At 38.0% G+C, this 18,739-nt stretch overlaps 1 long non-coding RNA gene across 1 annotated transcript; it reads right to left on the bottom strand.

Moving 5' to 3' along the window:
- Positions 1-11,758: 11,758 nt before the first annotated feature.
- On the bottom strand, positions 11,759-15,208 carry LOC139083407 (uncharacterized). The gene is made up of 3 exons (XR_011540104.1): positions 15,044-15,208; positions 12,779-12,833; positions 11,759-12,645 (listed from the first exon to the last, which is right to left on the bottom strand). It is a non-coding gene; the product is annotated as an uncharacterized lncRNA (long non-coding RNA).
- Between the last annotated feature and the right edge of the window lie 3,531 nt (positions 15,209-18,739).

Below are 18,739 nucleotides of genomic sequence, written 5' to 3'. Positions count from 1 at the left end.
CTATTGTAATCTGAGATATAGAGAAAATTAAGGAGTGACAGGAGCTAGTCTCTTCTGTGAAGAAACGAAACAGTTCAGCCTTCTTCATTCTACGGAGATGAAGGGCATGGCTGAAAGCCCATGATGGCTTCTACCTCCCACCAAGAAGAATCCAGAGTCCTCAATGGAAGCAAAGTTTGGGCATGTAACAGCTACCTAGTTTTGTTTTAAATCTCCAGGGGTTCTCTCACTCACTTGGAAAACTTCCATCAAGTTTTTCCAACACCGGGTCAATCTCCTCATGGAAGAGCCACAACAAAGAGAACAGAACCACTTGGCCAGAAGGATCTTAGAGGTCATTTGACAGTGACTCAATATTTGCTCTTTGGTGTCAGCATTCCTGGTTTCCAGTTCCAGTTCTGCAGCTTACTGGGTGTGAGACCTTGAGTAAGTTACCTGGCTTCTCCGAACCTCTATTTTCGTGTGCTACAAAAGAGGAATTATAATATCTATTTCAGAAGATTTTGCGAGGCTTAAGTGAGAGGATTAAATGCCTGTAACATGGTATATATTAAATAAACATTTGCTATTATTTGATTTAATTCCTTCACTTTATGGATTCAGAGAAAATAATAACAACAAATATAAGTAATGCCCAGTATAGCTCCTTGCCTTTTGAACTTATTTTCCCATGTGTTTCCTTGTAATCTTTTTGCTGCCCCATGGAATGGCTTATTATTAGCACTATATCATAGAGCAGGAAACTGAAGTACAGGCAGATGACATAACGCACCCACAATCTGTTCCAGAACTCTTAATGCATGCAGGCCTCTTGACTCCCAGAACAATGCACCTTCAGTTGGATCAGGCTAAGCCTAGCCAGAAGTATTAATAATAGCTAAGATTCACTCTAAATTAGGCACTGGCTGGGCACTTGTGTTATCTTATTTAAACTTCACAACAGCTTTACAGTAAAGATAGTATTTGAGTCCTCATTTCAAAAAAAGTTAAAGTAACATGCACAGAGTCACTGAGTTATAAAGTCGTAGAGCCAAGATGGAAACCAATCAGTTTCACATTTTATCACTGAAGTGTCTACAGATAGAACACTATGTAGGAGCACAGTGTTCAGAAAAGAATGCGATCATCCAACAAGCAACCTTCAGCTTCTCTTTACGCAGCGTTACGAGAGGTGGGAAAGGACACAGAATAATACCAATACATGAAAACCGTCATATATGAGATATTGTCCCAGGGACTTACTATATATTACCCTCAGAGCAACCTCAAGAGGTATCTGTTATTACCCCCTTTGAAACTGGGACTCAGAGACATTATTCTTAAAACGGCAGAGCTAAGATTTGAACCCAGGTGTGACAAACTGAGGCTGGAGGAGCCCATGTTTTTCCTTGCAAGTAGAACTTGTGATAGAAGCCGACTTGTCCAGCTCTCAGCCCTGTGATCTTTCTGCCTCATCATGCAATATAAACGTGAGCTCTGTCCCACGGAGCTCATACTACAGACGGAGGAACAGGAACAATCAGAAATCAACACGAGTTAACATGCATTGGAGGCTGCATCCTGCGCAGAAGTGGCATGTTTTGTAGAAGTCACGGAGAGGCTGAGGCTGTGAGGACAGGAGGTGAGGAGAGGCAAGAAGGCAGAGACTCTCCCCTTTAAGGAACATAAGAATCATCTGGAGGAATCCCCTTATAATGCAGATTCCCAGGCTGGGAAAAGAAAGTCTGAAATCAGCAGTCTACATTGTTTAACAAACAGCTCTGATTCTGAAGCATGTGCTAAAATCCACTACTTTGAGAAATAGGAAACTTGCAAGTATGCTGGGAAGAGCAGTAAACTTAGATTGGGTGTGGAAGATAAGAGCAGATTAAGGAGCATTTTGGAAACTAGGCAAAACAATTCACATTTGATATAATAAAGAGGGAAGCTTTGGAGAAGGGGAGTGAAGACGCGTGGGAGCTCCAAGGAGCATGACTTGACCAGTGAGAATGTGATGTGAGGAATAGAAGACAGAAAGACCTGAAGGAGAAGAAGGGTGTGTTTTAGAAGCATTTCAAGTGGCAAACCCACAGGATCAGCAACGGGTCAGATGGAGGGAATAAAGGAGATGGATGATGGGACGAGCACCTGGCCGGAGGCGAGGCCGCTGGGTCTGGCTGTGGATGTGCACACCTACACATAGCAGAAAGCTAATAAAACTACTTTAGCTGCACCCTGTGACAAAGTTAAAAATTCTCTATGAAACATATAGTCATAAAAGGCATAAAGTGCTCCTTTCAGCAGCTCCTCTGTGAAAAAGGCGGCCAAACCTCACATTCCTCAGGGCGTCCTGAAAAGAACCCTTTTAAAAGACACAAATTAGAAAATATTTTGCTGATACTTGATCTCACCCAAACAGGGAGGCCCTGGGTTTGCCTTGGAAAGGTTGATTATTTAACTCTTCTTCAGCTGTTTTCTTCATACCTCTTCATTTTTGCCCAGGGAAAGAGCAGTGAAAAACTAATACTGGATACTCAGAAAACTATTTTCTGAAAATCTTAAAATGCTCAAGCAGCATCTTTCTAAAGTCCTTTTCGCAGTCAGAGGACAGATGAGGCACTAAATTGGATATCGTGGAGTCCTAGTCTGCCGTGGATAATCTTGCCAAAAAAAGAAAAAAATCAGTAAGATAAGAGTACAACTCACATAATTTCAGTTAAACCTGATAAACCTCAAATAACTGGGGGACCTTTCCAATTGTTTTTTTCTAGCTAAAGGATCCGGGTCTTTGAAGTTTTTTCCATTAACACTTGAAAAATAGCAATGGGTCACCACAGTCTCTGCAATGTTTAAGATGTGACCTAAAATGAAAACCTGAGACTCAAGGCTAACAAACTAAGTGATTGGATGTGTGTGTTTTCTTAACTAATCACACACTATAACTGAGCACTCTAGAGACACTGAAGGGTTTTGGTTAAAAAAAAAAAGGCATTTTAATTGGACTACAAAGTTCAGTTCACTATCTAGAATATGAGCAAATGTCAATGGATCAGCTTTGTTAATCTATGAACTTTGCACTTTTGAAAATTGGCTTTACTTATGATCGTTGATATAATCTAAGTTTTTCAACTTGAGAACTTCAGGTCCTATAATTTAAAAAGAAAAAAACCCCCATAGCTACTCTTATTTAGGCAACTTATAGTAAAATAACAGAGTTTTTTGGTATTGTTTTGTTTTCAAAAAAAAATCAAAAAACAGAAATAATATATACTGAGAGTCCACTCACTCATCAAGACATTGGAATTAATATACCAAATTTTAGACATCTGTGAGATGAACTGGTTAATTTGGGCTGACATTAATAGCATTTTAAGTCCTTTTATTATAAAACTAATTTGAACATTTTAAATTTTATTTAAAGTGTGATCATTCTCGCTTATTTGTTTAGTTTATTTTTGAGTAAACTGAGGACCAACTATGTAACAAGTACTGCTGGATGTCCAAGAGAGGATGGTTGAAATGTGTGGGAAGTTGGGATTAGGAAATGAAGAGCTCAGAGTCTTGTGAGAGGGAGTTATACAAATAGCTAGAATCTAATATGAAAAATACAGTAATGTATAAATACCAAATGCTGTGAGTACACACAAATATGAAGGGGAAGTTTCCATTTGAACCTGTCCATTCACTGGCTGCATCATGGAGCTGTATGTCCCATGGCCTCTTATGCCATTTAGAGGAGGACAGAGTAGGTAACATAATGCAGCTGGGGATTCCTCGATTTCTAGGCTGCCTACATACATTCCCATCTTTGTCCAGGTGGATAATGATCCACAAGAGGATTCAGTTCAGCTCTATCATTAAGGAAGTGCCTGAAAGTCAGGGTTTGGGGAAGCAGAGATCTCACGGCTATGAAAGATGTGATAGAGCACAGGAAACCAAGTGCTGTGGGAAGTTTAATCCCTGAGAAGTTAAATGGTTATTTGAGGGATCCTTTTCTATGGCCTACCACTTCCTATAGGTCATCACTCAGATAGAACATGCAATTTGGTGGGCATGTAAAGTCAAGTACATTAATGACTCCTATCGCAGAATAGGAAAATGGTTTAAGAGAGGTTCAGAGTACCATTAGTGCTCAAAGGAAGGTAAAGAACACCCAGTCAGTGACTAAGAAAGTAATTTATAGAAGTAAGAGCATGCAGCTTTGAACAGTAGTTTGAAATTCAATGAACAGAGAGATAGGAGGGGAAGATCATCCTAGTCGGAGAGAATAGCATGTCCAAAGGCCCAGAGAAGAAAAATGCTAGGTGTTTTAAGGAATAGCAAGTAGCGAGGAGGAAAGAGAAGCATCCTCAAGGACCAGAAAACAGACACAGGAGGAGAGAAGAGCTTGGCAAGGCTGGAGATAGAGAAATGTGGATGGTGGCAGAAAAAATAGAAATAGAGGCCACGTAATAGGTAATCTGTGTGCAGGAGCTCCCTGTGCCCAAGCTTCTCAATTTATATGGTAGAAGAACGTCTTCCTCTCTCCTTCTCTCCATAAGCAATTATGAATTTTCACTTTGTTCCTAAAAGGTGAATAGAGATGCAGGTATATTATCATGAATAATAATACTAGTGTTCTTTGGGCTAGGAATTATGATAATAGATTATCTCATTTAAATAACACAACAATTCTGTGAGGCAAGTGGTATTATTATTCTTCTCATTTTACAGAGAAAACCGAAGTTTAGCGATGTTAAGCTTTCCCAAGGTCACAAAGTCAATAAACAGGGGAGCCAGAATTCAAATACCAAATGTAAAACTGGAAGAGAGCATTTGTTCATGTGCTCCAGATATATGATCTCTATAAGGACTTCCAAATAAGTCAATTTATTCAAATAAACAATTTTACCATTTTTGTACAAAAAAAAGAGGTGAATCAACTAAAAATAAACATCTTATTCTGCTAGCAGCTCACAGTAATGTTTCCCTTGCCTTCAATCAATCACAGGTTTCTGGCGATCTTCACAATCAGGATTGGTGTAGCATAATCCTGAAAAATGCCTGCCTGAGCCCAAACCTCCCCAATGACCTTGGAGGATCAGATAATCCCTTTACTGAATGCCATCATCAAAAAAACATTAGTTTTTTTCCCCCAAAACAAAATACCAACACTGGGGGAACATCTACCTTAAACGAAAGCAAGAGATTGATCCTGAGAAGAATTTTCTTGAAAACGTCACTACTTTGCAACGGTTTTAGTTTTCCTCTGTACGTGTAAAAAAGAAAAATATGCATGTATACTTCTATGTTGTCTTACCTTCAAGTGACTCCGAGAGTCGTACTTCAAAACAGAGGGAGTATCTCTATGTAAAACCCACATAATACTAATCATGATCTTTTCTTTAGTTTTATGAAGACAGCCCACCTAAATGAACTCCTACATCCCAGATGGAAACTGAGTTAGCTAAAAAAAAAAAAAAAAAAAATTAATTAAAAAAAGAATAAAGGGGGAGAGGCGGGGGCTAAATAAATTGCCTTTTCCAGATCTTCCAAAACTCACCCAAATGGACTGTTTGAACTATGCATTGAATACAAGAGCTTATGCGGAAAATTCTCACTATCAGAGAAGCAGTGGACAAAGAGATCAGAAGTGGTACCAATTGCCTGCCCCTGACTCAACATTTCCCAACTTTAACCCCAAGGAAGAACGTACCAAACCTCCTATTCTTTCCTGGACTGACGGAATCTCTACAGTGCCCCTGAAGACAGTGATCCTGATAAATAAAATGCCATTAAGTCTAAAAGCAGTCATTTCATGGACAACACTTAAATTGTTTCCACGTGCCCTCTGCTCGCGCACGATCAATCATCGGGACTGGTGTATTATAATTTCCCCTGTCTAAATTGCTCTCTCTCCTTTGCTTTCTCCCCAAGGAAGTCAATTTACCAGCCTTCCCTCGCTCCCTCTGTTTTTTTCTTCTTTTCGTATTAACTATAATACAAAGGACTAAAGTAAAACCGAAACTCAGAGATTCTCATTTTTAACCGTTGGCAGGCATTTGTTCCATTGAAAAGCTCATTTAGCAAATTTATCCTACATTTCCATTCATTTTTGTGTTCATATCCAAGTCCAAGTTTTGGGACAATAAAGCTCTCAGTATTAACAAGGAAACTAGAGCACAGCAGAATTTCAGTCTGCAAAGTATTGTTTCTTTTTAATACAACATTTTACCTTTCAGATGTTAGTTTTTAACAATAATTAAAAGAAAAGTGAACTTTAAAACCAGGTGCATTTTTAAATATACTTGAAATAGGAAATGGAAAAAGAGGGAGACGTTATTTAAATTCCAGTTGTGAAGCACGTCATTCCCCTAATTTCCATAGGAAATTGGAGAATTGGGGTATGGGTTTTACCAACTAGCTCTTGATCCCAGACACTGTTGCGCTGACTGATTTTTGCTTTCGCTTTAAAATTTCCTTTAATACTTTGTACATTCTTAAAGGCAATAGCCAAGTCTCTTTGTATTAAACAAAATATATGTTTATTAATGCCCCAGAATCTCTATAAATGAAGGTAACTATCTACAAAGGAGCAATTTGAAAGCAGTAAGATCCCCACCCCTTTCAAAAGTCTCTATATTTCCACTGTTTCATAGGATGCCATATTGGCCATGTTACACAAAGCAAGTTGAAATACAACTGTGCAGAAGAGAGGCACGTTCTGGCACTTCTCAGATTTCCCCACGGGGTCATCATCAACGAGGAGGAGAGTGAGGAGCGAATACGTACACATTGTGGGCTAGAGGGCAGCTCCCCACCTCCAACTGGAAATGTCTTCGAAGGCTCGTGATATAGCTTTAAAATGCACGCAAATTGTGCCTCCTGCTGCCTGATCTATCTACTTAATTTAATATGAAAATTAAAGTACTTATCTGGATTAAAACTGACATATGAAAACAGTGTGGTCTGGCACTTCTGGCTCTCCCTTGAAGATCTACTGGGGCGTGCTTCCGTTTACACCATTAATGATCATTAGCACAATACTGCTAATAAGGGCATTGGCTACTTTCAGCTGATTCCTCTTTTTTAAATGGAAAGAGTGGGTGGAGGCAGTGAGTTAAGAACTGGGGAAAACCAGCAGTGAGGGATGAAGTGCCTCAGCCCCAGGGATGCGTTGCTGTTCCCACACGATTGTGGGTCTGTGTGGAAAAGGACTCTTCAAGAAAGAAAAAAGTAGCCAGAAGGAAAGCGTAAAGGGAAACAGAGTCAAATTTACTTCACAATTCACCTAGGGCCAAAGAATGATTCTTAATAGAAGATACAGTGACTTGACTTGATGATTTAGAAAAAAAAATTGCTCTTGAAAAACAAGTGAAAAAAAGAAAGCAATTAAAACTACTTTAGCAGAAAGAGAGAACTTTTCTTCCTTTGCTCACTTTAAAAGCTTAAAACCAAAGAATTTTAGCTTCTTGTATATTAAAAATAAAGTTATATAGTAAATTTCATTTTAATAAGCATCTCCAATTACATAAGATTTAGAGAGTATACAGACTATAATTGTTTTGATGACAAATTTTAAGTTATTAACAAAACAAAATTATGATGTACTAATAATATATAAGGAAGCGAAATGCCATCCTTGGGGATCTAAATATTATTTGAGTGGAAGTATTAATTTTAATTAAAATTCAATGAAAATATATAAGATTTGTGTTAAGGCTACATTATAATGCTCTCTCCAGGGGAATAAAAATTTGAATTTAAATGTGATCCTAAAGCCAGGTCTCTTTCAGTCAAGAATATATACTCACATATATTTCTGAAATTCATACCTTTATACCACTAAGTTATATCTTATCAAAAAATCTCAAAAGAGATCAGTGTCTCCTGAGAATACACATTCTGGATACTTGGTGATTATACTAGCAATTTTAAATACAGATTTTTTAACCACATACAGAACAGCTAAAACTCTGAACACAGAGTTAAAATAAGAGCAATCACACTAATCTTGTTTCTCAGCCACAACCCAATGAATATAATTAGTTGACTGCTTTTCTAAATTCTTTTTTTGTAAGTTCTCACACATATATATAAAAGACAAATCCCCATATACCCTCAACTTCAACAATTTTTCACCAACGTTGTTTCCTCCATCCAACCCACTTGTTCTTTGCTTTTTGTTTTTTGGCTAGAATATTTTACAGCAAATCCCAGACATCGTGTTATTTTACCCACAAATATTTCAATGTGTATCTCTAATTGATTTTACATAATCTTCATTGCCATTATAATATAATCCTTTAATGTCATACTTGATTATGTTTACTAGTAAATTCATCAATTGTGTTTTACTGAATAGTGTGCATATAATTTAGTATTTCAATACTATTATCTGAGTGTAAATATTTAGTCTGGATATACACGTCATCCACAGCTAATATTTTAATTGAATTGACTGGTAAATTCAGTTATAAACCATACTAAAGGACTTTTTGTTTTGTCTTTTTTTGCTATGTTAACCAGTCACATCAGCAAAACCATTTGTGCTTACAGGTCCCATCTTAAAAATAAGCATCTGAGTGTGTACGCGCTGGACCAAAGCAACCACAGCATAGTCACACACATAGTGACATTACACAGATGTCAGATTATGCGATCATTAAAATAGTTGATTATTACTTACACAATTAGACTATGCAAAGATCACTCCAAAACAAAATAGAGGCAATAAGGGTGTGGAAAGAGGACCACACAAACTTAGGTTTCTCTCTCTACTCTGCTACTTAATTAACGCCTCTCTGAGGTTCAACTATTTAGTTAATAGTCTGAGTCTCAATAATCTCATCTGTAGTATGGGGATAAAAATGCCATTATAGCTATTGTGAGTCTTAGATGAGTTTAAAGCAAATGCTACATGATAAGTACTCAAAGTTCTTTCCTTAATAGCTTCCTAATCAACACTCAACAACTGAATGGAACCAACCTAAAAATTATCCTCAGTTCAAATCTTTTTAACATCTTGTATAATATTTCAGACACTAACTACCCTACTTGACCAGCAATAGTAGATGGTAATCACTCAAAAACTACTTATAACCTTTTAATTTTTTCACTACATAGATGTATGAATTTACATGTTTCTTTTATGTTAGATAATACAGTAAAGAAAGATAATTAGCAATCTCAACATTACTTGGAATAAATTGTTATGAAATAAAACATCTCAGTCATATTTTTCTCAGGTAAGGAGCTCAATGAGATGTGTACTTTGAGGATCAAACTATATGAAGTGGTTATTATTAATCTTTAAATTTACGGATGAAGAAACCAAGGCTCAAGAACATAAGAGGGGTCAGAGTAGAAACTTCGACTGTTGCCCAAAACCAAATGCATCGCAGTAACTTATCTCTTCTCTGATGATTACAGGATAATGTGAAGAGCAATCTCTTCCCTCCAGAAAAGGAGAAGACATTAACACATATTTGGAAATCTATTATATTGGAATATCAAAACTACATTGTGATGTGGCTATGAAGAATGACCTTGTGAAAATAGCATACGTACACACATGCAAAAAGCCGCTTGTTCTAATGATCCCCCTGCACTTTCGCAGCTCCCTGAAACTCTCTTTGTTGATGAAGATGCTTTTTAATGCAGCAAGGTTGGGGGTTATTGATCTACAAACATCTTTATGATTCCGCGGCTGTGGAACTGTCTACAATCCCTGGGCCTCAGGAGTGTGATTTTCCAGTGACGCCAAGTAGGTTCTTGGAAATTTACATGCTGTTATCTGTTTGACAATAAATTGCTGTGTAAATCCTTTATGTGATGCACACGCAGGGCCCTTTATATTAACAAGCTGTATTTCTTAATGGCCAGCTTGTCTTTATTCTTTCCTTTTTTTTTGGTATTGCTTCTGAAAACTGGCTTTAATCTGCTGCAGAGGTCACTTATAAACAGAACGCACAGGTTCTGTGGAAAGCAAGCAAGTTGGTTTAGCTTCAGATGTCACCCGAAGTACTCATTGCTTTGTTCTGCTTACCTAAGAAACAGACAAGATGCAGTTTTTAATCATTTCTTTCTAAATGAGAAAGTATGTTTAAGGGCACAAGCCCCAAGGCAAGACTGCCTGGTTTGAATTCTGGCTCTGCTATTACCGGCTCTGTGTTCTTGGGCACGTTGCATAATCTTCTGAGCTTTACGTTCCTCAGATGTGAAATAAGGAAACACGTAAAACTGTTCCAACTGCATCGGATTCTTGTGAGGACAAAATGAGTTAAGGACATTGAAATTTCCTGAAGAGCACCTAGGATGTAGCAAATTCTCGATAAGAACGAGTCATTCCTATCATTAACATACATAAAATATGTGTCCATATTGCAAGTCATGTTTGAATGCCTACTTTGTGCCAAGCACAGTGCCAGTTACTTTCAAATTAGTTTAATCAATTTTCATAGTAATATTTAAGTACATGTTTTTATCTCTGTTATGCTAATGAGTAAACTAAAACTCAGAGAGGTCACTTAAACTGCCTAAACTCACAGAGCCAGCAAGCAACTGAGCTGAGAATTGACTTGATGAGCAAGGAGCATAGCAGATGCGCCATGGCAGCCTCCCCTTCAGCCCTTCAGGCGTCTGCGGATGGAGACACAATGTACTCATACTACTACAAAGGTTGGAGCATTTTTCTACACTAGTTAATACCAGTATTATAGTTTATTTTTCAATGCAGCTACAATAATAGTTAACTTTTCTGATGATGGAAATATTTTAACAAATGTGTGGCTTTGCTAGAAGAGGCCAGCAGGAGTTATCAAGTGGATGAGCCACAGAACTTTCTCCTGGGGGAAAGAAGCTCCATGCATCAATGAGTTTAAGGTCAAGCTCCTTCCTGCCTCATAGCCTTTGAAAATGCTGTTCCTTCTCCCTGCATGCGCCACCCTCTCCACACGCTTTCACTTTTTCATCTTAAGCTGAGCTGAGGTCCTCCCAGAAGAACCTTGCCTGACCAACCTATATGATCTTCTGGTTTTTATATCATCACCCTGTTCCTGTTGCTTGGAGCCCTCTTCACAATCTTCAATTTAATGATATGTTTACTCACTTGTTGAAGACCCCCTTGTTTATAAATATAAGATCCATGACGAAATGGACTATAGTAAATATTCCATAAATAAATGCTAAATAATGAAAGAATGAATGAACTACATATATTTAGATTTTATCTCACATTTATCAACTTTCTGGCCTTAAATAGATAACTTCTAGTTTCTCAAATGTTACCCTTCATTCACAGAACTCTGTTTTTTAGATATATCACAATAGCTTTAAAAAAATCATAATTCTCTTAGATGTATAGCATTATAACCCACTTTTAAAAGCCATCAATTAACCTTCTCTTTTATATACAAGTGGATTGACTTTTTTTCCTCCATTAATGTTAAATATACATTTACAAAGGAGACATTACAAAGTATAAATCGCAAAATGAGGACACTAATAGAACTGAAATCGTAGGGTAGTTGGGATGAGTAAGTCATGAAAGTTAAGCATTTAGAAGAGCGCCAGCACACAGCAAGCACTTGTGTAATTTATTGTTATTTTTAATAAAGACAATGAGGATGGGTTTTTATAACCTTAGCATTGCCATTGCCATTTCTTGGCATCTTTGAATAATGATGAAAAATCACGAATGCTACCCATTACTGTGTTTGGCATAAAATAGGCAGCCCATAAATATCCACTGTTGTTGACAATAGATGTGTCTCAATTTAAGAAAATTTATAATACTACATTTTAATGGTTCAGTTATTTTAATCAGAGAAAGTTTATTCATCCTATGCAATGTTATACATGGTTTGTTTTGTTCTTTTAAGTCATAGCTTCCACAATCAGACACACTCTGTAGAACAATGACAACTGGACAGAAACATCATCGCGAGCATGGGGGAGGAGGCGAGATGGCGGTGTGAGAGAGCAGGCACACCGCAGTCCATGAAGAGTTATAGGTCCTTGCAAGCGGATAATGCATCACACAAATTATAATATAAATGAACAGAAAATGTGTTTCAATGTACTAAAGTTTGATTTACATCAGCTTTTCAAAAACACATCAATTGCGTCAAGCAGCATGACACCTGCCACCGAAGGAATCGATAGGATATGGAAGATGAAGGGCTGGTTGCACTGATTTGAGCCAAAGGAAATAAAAAAGCTCCCAGTCTCCTCTCTAGAAATTAGGGGGAGTCTTTAAAGAAATAGTGGTTTGGGCAGGCAGTGGGAAATAATCGCTTCTCTTACTGTATAATCTTAACATTAATTGCAGTCTATTTACTCTTCAGGTGTGGTGCCGAACAGGGATTGGAAAACTTTTCTATAAAGAGCCAGATGGAAAATATTTTAGGCCTTGGGGCCATACAGTCTCTGCCAAAACTACTCAATTCCACCACTGTAATGCAAGAGCAGCCAGAGATAATATATAAATGAATGAGTGTTACTGTGATGGAATAAAACTTTATTTACCAAATATTGGAGGTGGTAGTGAGCCACAATTCTCCTACAGGCCTGACTTCTTGCCCAGGGCGTTGTCTTGAGTAATTGTCCGTACATCCAGTCCAGTGGAATCTCTTTCACTTCCAAAATCCTTTTTGTTACTGTACCATCCAAGGTCACTTTCCTCACCTGTTGTAAAGATTATATGAGAAAAATCCAGGTTAAGTGCCCGGAACAAAGTATCCAAAACAATTTAGCTCAATATATAAAGATAGACCTGAAAGCCAGATTGCCTGGTTTGAGTTCCAGCTCTGCCACTTACCAGCTGTGTGGTCTTGGACAAGTTGCTTGACTTCCCTGTTCCTCAGTCTCTCCCCCTGTGAAATGAGAGAATAACAGTACTTGTTTCACAGGTTTCTGAGACAAGATGAAATGAATAGAAGTGTGCAAATTATTCAGAACAGTGCCCAGCACATGCTAAGCACTATGAATGTCACTTACTGTTATTGTTATTATAACTTCACAACTCTCAGTCACGCTAAATACTGTTTCTCCATTGAACGGAAAATCAGGAAGAGCTGCCTTAGAATGCGGTATAAAGAACGAATGCCAGGAGAGGCAGAGACCAGGATGGGCTAGAGTTACATTGCTAGAAATAAAGATGGATGCTCAATGGGGGTGCAATTATGCAGAATGTTAAATAAGACAAATATTTTGGACCTCATCTCCCAAAGAAGAGAGGAATTGACTAGGGAAATTGCTAATTTAGACCTAAATCTGATGACCGATGAATAATCATTGGTGAAGCAGACATGACTTTTAAAAACCACAACGAAAGATCTCAGGACACAAGAATTAAAAAAGAAAGGGCCCCAGAGTCTCCTGCTCCCTGAGCATCCTGAGTAAAACACTGACGGTTTGGCATGGGTTTACGCACATGGAACCTGAACGGTCCCCCCAGACCTCCTATGATCCTCTTGTTTACCTGGAACAAGGTAGGGAGAGAACAGGCAAGAAGGCTCAAAGCCAAAAACTAAAGTAAGCTTTTCCCAGAACGTCACGATTGCAACAAGAAGCGAAAGCCAAAAATAAATGAATTTTCTCACACAAGATTGAGGAAGGAGAAGAAAGTCTAGTACAAAGGCAAAAGCCACTATAGCAAATACACAAGGGGGTAGACAAGAAGGAATAAAAATATCTACATAAAGAGACAAACACCAAAGTGAAATGATAAGGTATATCCATTGGCAGTGGGCCATATGAGCAGAGGTCTATCTCCCACGCCAACAGCACATGGCAATCCAGGACTATGTTTTTAAACACGACCTCAAACTGCACATTGATATGGTAGGATCAGCAGAAGGCCAAAATGCACTAGAGTCCTGAATAGCCAAGGAACATCACCGGTAGCTGGCCCTGGGGTCCAGAGACGTGGAGGAATCTAGAATAGATCTTATTTATCCAGAGCAGTGCCATTCAACAGAAATATACTACTACTCACATGTGTAATTTAAAATTTTCTTGTAGTCATATTTCAAAAAGTAAAATAAAAGCAAATAAATTTTAAGAATATATTTTATTTAACCTTAGATATCCAAAATATCATCATTTCAACACGCAACCAACATAAAAATTAATGACAAATTTTACATTCTTTTCTTCATACGATGTCTTCACAATCCATTTCAGATTTTACACTTACAGTACCTCTCAGTTCAGTTACTAAATTTTCACAGGTAATATCTGATCTATATTTAGATCAATTAAAATGTACAGGTGGAAAAGTAAACTCACAAACCCAAGTTGTTCCAAACGTATGTAAAAGCTCTCCGACAATTGAATTGGATATTAGCTTTTAATCTAAATTTGTATTAATTAGAATTAAATAAAATTAAATTTCTGTTCCTCAGTCACACTGGTGACATTTCAAGTGCTCCATCAGCCACCTGTGGCTAATGGCTACTGTATTGGGCAGCTCAGAAAACGAGAGTGTCGTCAGCCCTGGCCAGGCTAACTCAAGGAAGAACATCAAGAATCTGATGGAAAGAAAGTGCTTGAGAGACTGAAAGGCCTCATGGCATGGAGCGTTGTTCTTAAACTATATTTGTACGGTTGTATCATATTTTATCTGTCTCTACACCACAGTATTTAGGGTTTTATTTTAATAGTGTGCTTTATGCTTAATTTTATCACAGTTGAGGCCAAAGAATTCTCTTTTATAATTATTTTATAATCTTTACAACACACGATAAATAAACAATTGATCAATTCATTGATTTAACTGATTATATTGCAATTCTTCATAAACGCATTAAATACTGAAAAGCCACAGGTTATTCTGATCAGTGCCCCAGAGAAAAGTCTGATAGGAAGGAGGAAACATTGGCTGAGATAAAGGGAAGAATTTCTAGAGATGAGAATAGGAGACAAAGGCTCACGACAGCTAATACCAGGGGTAGTAAGATAAGAGGAGCAGGAAGTAGCTGCCTTTAGGGTAGAATGGAGAGTACAAGACAGGATGTGGCCCAGAGGTAGTCTACAGTGTTGAGGACCAGTCTTGAAGAGCAAAATTAAAGGGAGGACTTACCACGAGGCAGGAACCATTGCACATCCACAAAAATAAAAGAAATGGAATAATCAAAACGGCACTCGAAGAAAATTAATTCTCGCTCTGATGTATCAGATCCTGGAGAGTCTTGGCACTGCAGAGTCACGGCAGTCTTGGCACTGTTGTTTGTATCTGTGAAAGTGGCTATGAAGAAGATAAATCGAAGATGCTGTATTGAATGCTATTGAAACTGGCCATGGAATGAGAGAGTACTCATTTAAAACTGTGCATAGAATTTCCAAACGTGGCTAAATTCTAGCCAGAGAATCTTTCAGATGCTGTGTAAATCTGGCTCCAAAGCTGTGTGTGAGGTAGCCTACCCAACTGCACATAGGGCAGAAATGTCTAGAGTCATTTCTTGAAAAATCAGATAGTTTATTTAAACACCTATTTTTCATATATCAACAGATTTTTCCAGTGGAGGAAATGGGGCAATGCATTTCTGGGACCTTCCGACCCCTCCAAAATGAAAACTGCTTGACAGTCTGCAAATGATTTAATAGCTAGACAGACAGGGTTTGTAAAGCCAATAATTCCTGTCTCTGCAACTTTTTGAAATATAAACACATGTGATGAATTGTGTGTGAATAGATGAACTTCCTGCGCCATTCTACTGAGCAAGGATTCAAGAAATGACAAGGGAGAGATCTGCCTTGGACTGAATTATTGAAAATTTTTTATTGAATCTTATTTATTTTGCTAAGAGTAGGCAGAGCCCTGTCCTGCGTAACTGCGTTGAACCCAGAGAGCTCGAAGACAGGAGACTGGTTTTCCACTCTGTGAGGGAGGAGAGCGGCGCTCAGCCTCAGGCACTGTGCTCCCCTGGAGCGCCCCCTTCTCAGCGTTGGGACTCAGTCAGGAAACTCAGTGAACTGGAACATGTTAAGCTGACTTCAGGATATTCCTATCAACATTTGGACTCCCTTCCACGCCGACTCCTACTCACAAAGTTTCCAGTGTCCCAGGTCAGTCTTACTGATCAATGCCCCCTCTAGCAATCCACACACTAGAGCCTATTGACATCACAATTCACCATTTCTGTCTCTCAATCTCTTCACTCTCAGATAAGCTAATCCTTGCTAAGAGGCTTGTGGGTTTGTTACTTTTTACTAATCCCAGACAAGATAATGTCTTAACCAGATTAAAATGTACCAAGACTTTTAAGTGATCACTAGTAGGGAATTATAGATGCCAGGAGTAAGCCAGTTGTAAAGACAAATTGAGGAGACTGGGTTCCTTGGTATCTTAAAAATAACATTTACTGAGCAGACACCTTCTCCAGTTGTTTCCAGGAATAACTCTGCCCAAATCTTGATGCACATATTCTACGTGATTCATTTATACCATAAATATGCACTGACTACCTCATGTGTAGTGGACACTATGCCCGATACTGGCAACACAATGATCAGTAAGACGTGGTTGATATTCTCAAGAAAATCACAGTCAAGCACAGTAAAAAAACATTAAATAATAATTACAGTATAATAAGTGCTAATGAGCAAAGTCCAGTGAGGATACAGAGAAGGGAAAAAATCAACACTTCCTGGAAGATTAGAGAAAGATTTTATGTGAGAGGTAAAAACGGAGCTGCGCCTCAAAGAATAAGTAAATGAGTAAGAGTTTACCAAGCAAAATGAAGAAAGGGCTTTATAGACAACTGAGGGAGGGAGAAAAGAGGATGGGAGAGACAGGAGGGAGGGTAGGTGAGAGAGGGAGAGAGAGAGAGAAAGAAAGAGAAAAAGAGAGAGAGATTGGCCAAGATTCCCAGGAGATTTTATCTGACCAAATAAAATTGGGGCAAGGAAATGGAGAAGATGGCCATTAAAGTTCTTCCCTCTAACCCCTGTGGGAATATTCCCTTCACAGCACGAAGAAAATAACTAAAAGAGAGGAAGTCGAACTTTCTGAAAGAATTTGAAATGAATTTACATCTAACCCCAATGGGTCTAGTTATAAAAGTAACCTTACTTCCTTCTTGGTCTCAAAATATCCAATTACTGGAGTTGCCTTAAGAAGAATTTGCATTTTTTTAATACACAGATGAAAAATACTTTGCAACTCTGACAATGATTCTTAATAAGTCAAAATTTTCTTTGGTGAAATATTATTAAGTATGTTTCAAAGAGAACATTAAAGTCATTTTTATATATTCCCTTATAAAAAAATAGCAGCTAACACTTACTCAGAGCTCAGTAGCTGTGATAGTACCGGACACTATCTAAGCATCAAATGTAGATTAACGCAGTTAATCCTCACAAGCAAATATGAGTCAGGCATTATAAGATCTCCATTCCACAGATGACGGCTCTAAGGTACAGACAGGCAAAGCGACTTGTTCAAGATCCCACAGTGGGTACCTAACAGAGCTAGGATTCAAACCCAGGTGGTCTGTTTCCTGAGTCCAGGTTCCTAATTTCTACACCATACTATTTCTCAAAATGGAGGAAAGGGAACTACCAAATGTGTCAACTCTGACAAAACAAACAGAGAATCTGAACAAAAAATGTTCACAGTGCTATCCTCCAGGAGTCATGTCAACAGTCAAATGCCTATCTTGTACTGCTTTGGTACTCTACTAAACTAGTTTCAGTTTATAAAGATTGTGATGGAAATGAACAATGAAGCTATATTTAAGTGAATATGATGAAACTCTGAAAAAGAATCATCTCTAACTCAGAAAGTATTTATTTGTGTCACCATTTTATCCTAGTAGATAAATAAAAACTTAAACCAATCTAGCCACTGAATAACAATCTTCCCTAGGGTGACACAAGCGTAGCCTCTCCCTACTTAAGCAATCGCTGACAGCAGAACCTGCACTAATAGGAGCCAGATGGTTTAGAAGAATGGGACTTCTCTGCTCCAAAATAGAAAACACTTCCATGAAACTTGAGGCGTGTGTGCTTCCACCCCAATCTGTCTTTTGCAAGTTTCTCTGTGTGCGCATGTGTATGTAATGTGTTATGTATGCATGGTTGCAATGCAATACCTCTCTAAAAGAATAAGAACTTACCAGAATGGCTGGGTAAGAACTTACCTTCTATTTACCAAAGGCAAATTGCCCTGCCTTTAATTACATGGGGTGTCCTGATAGCCCTACTCTCAGGGACAGGAGTGAAGACATCAAATGCTACATGTGCATAACTGAAGAATATTCCTCCTTCTGAAAGAAATAAGTCAAGATGAACTGAACTCCATTCTCGTGTTGGAGGGAAGCCAACTTTGTTAGGAAGAAAGAAAAAAGAAATTAACCATAAGTCGCTCACAGATATCTGGCCACTGAATATAGAAAGGAATTATTTAAAGCCAGTAGAATGCAGTTTATTCTCTTAATGAAAAGACCCCAATTACTTTCCAAAGCCAACATTCTGCTTGAATGCAAAGAAAGCTAAGGTGGAAATCCAAAGAAATGGACATTAATCTCAGCTCTCTCTGCCCAGAAATCTCTCTACCTTCCTTACCTGGATCTCCTCTTTTGATAACTGAAGATAGTAATGCTTCATAGGATTATTGTGGAAATAATAAAATAATAAGCACACGTTAAATATTTGCAGCCAGGCTATTGATAACTGATATGAAAACATTTTAAAACATTAACGATGCTATACAAATTGCATTCTTTCTTCAGGCTCATAGTTTCAGCAGAAAAGACTTATTCCACTTTCTGTTTAA

The sequence above is a fragment of the Equus przewalskii genome, chromosome 5 (genome assembly GCF_037783145.1).
Source record: "Equus przewalskii isolate Varuska chromosome 5, EquPr2, whole genome shotgun sequence".
Taxonomy (NCBI): Eukaryota; Metazoa; Chordata; class Mammalia; order Perissodactyla; family Equidae; genus Equus; species Equus przewalskii.
The sequence above is the reverse complement of the archived record's forward strand: the minus strand, read 5'-3'. Positions and strand labels throughout refer to the sequence as shown.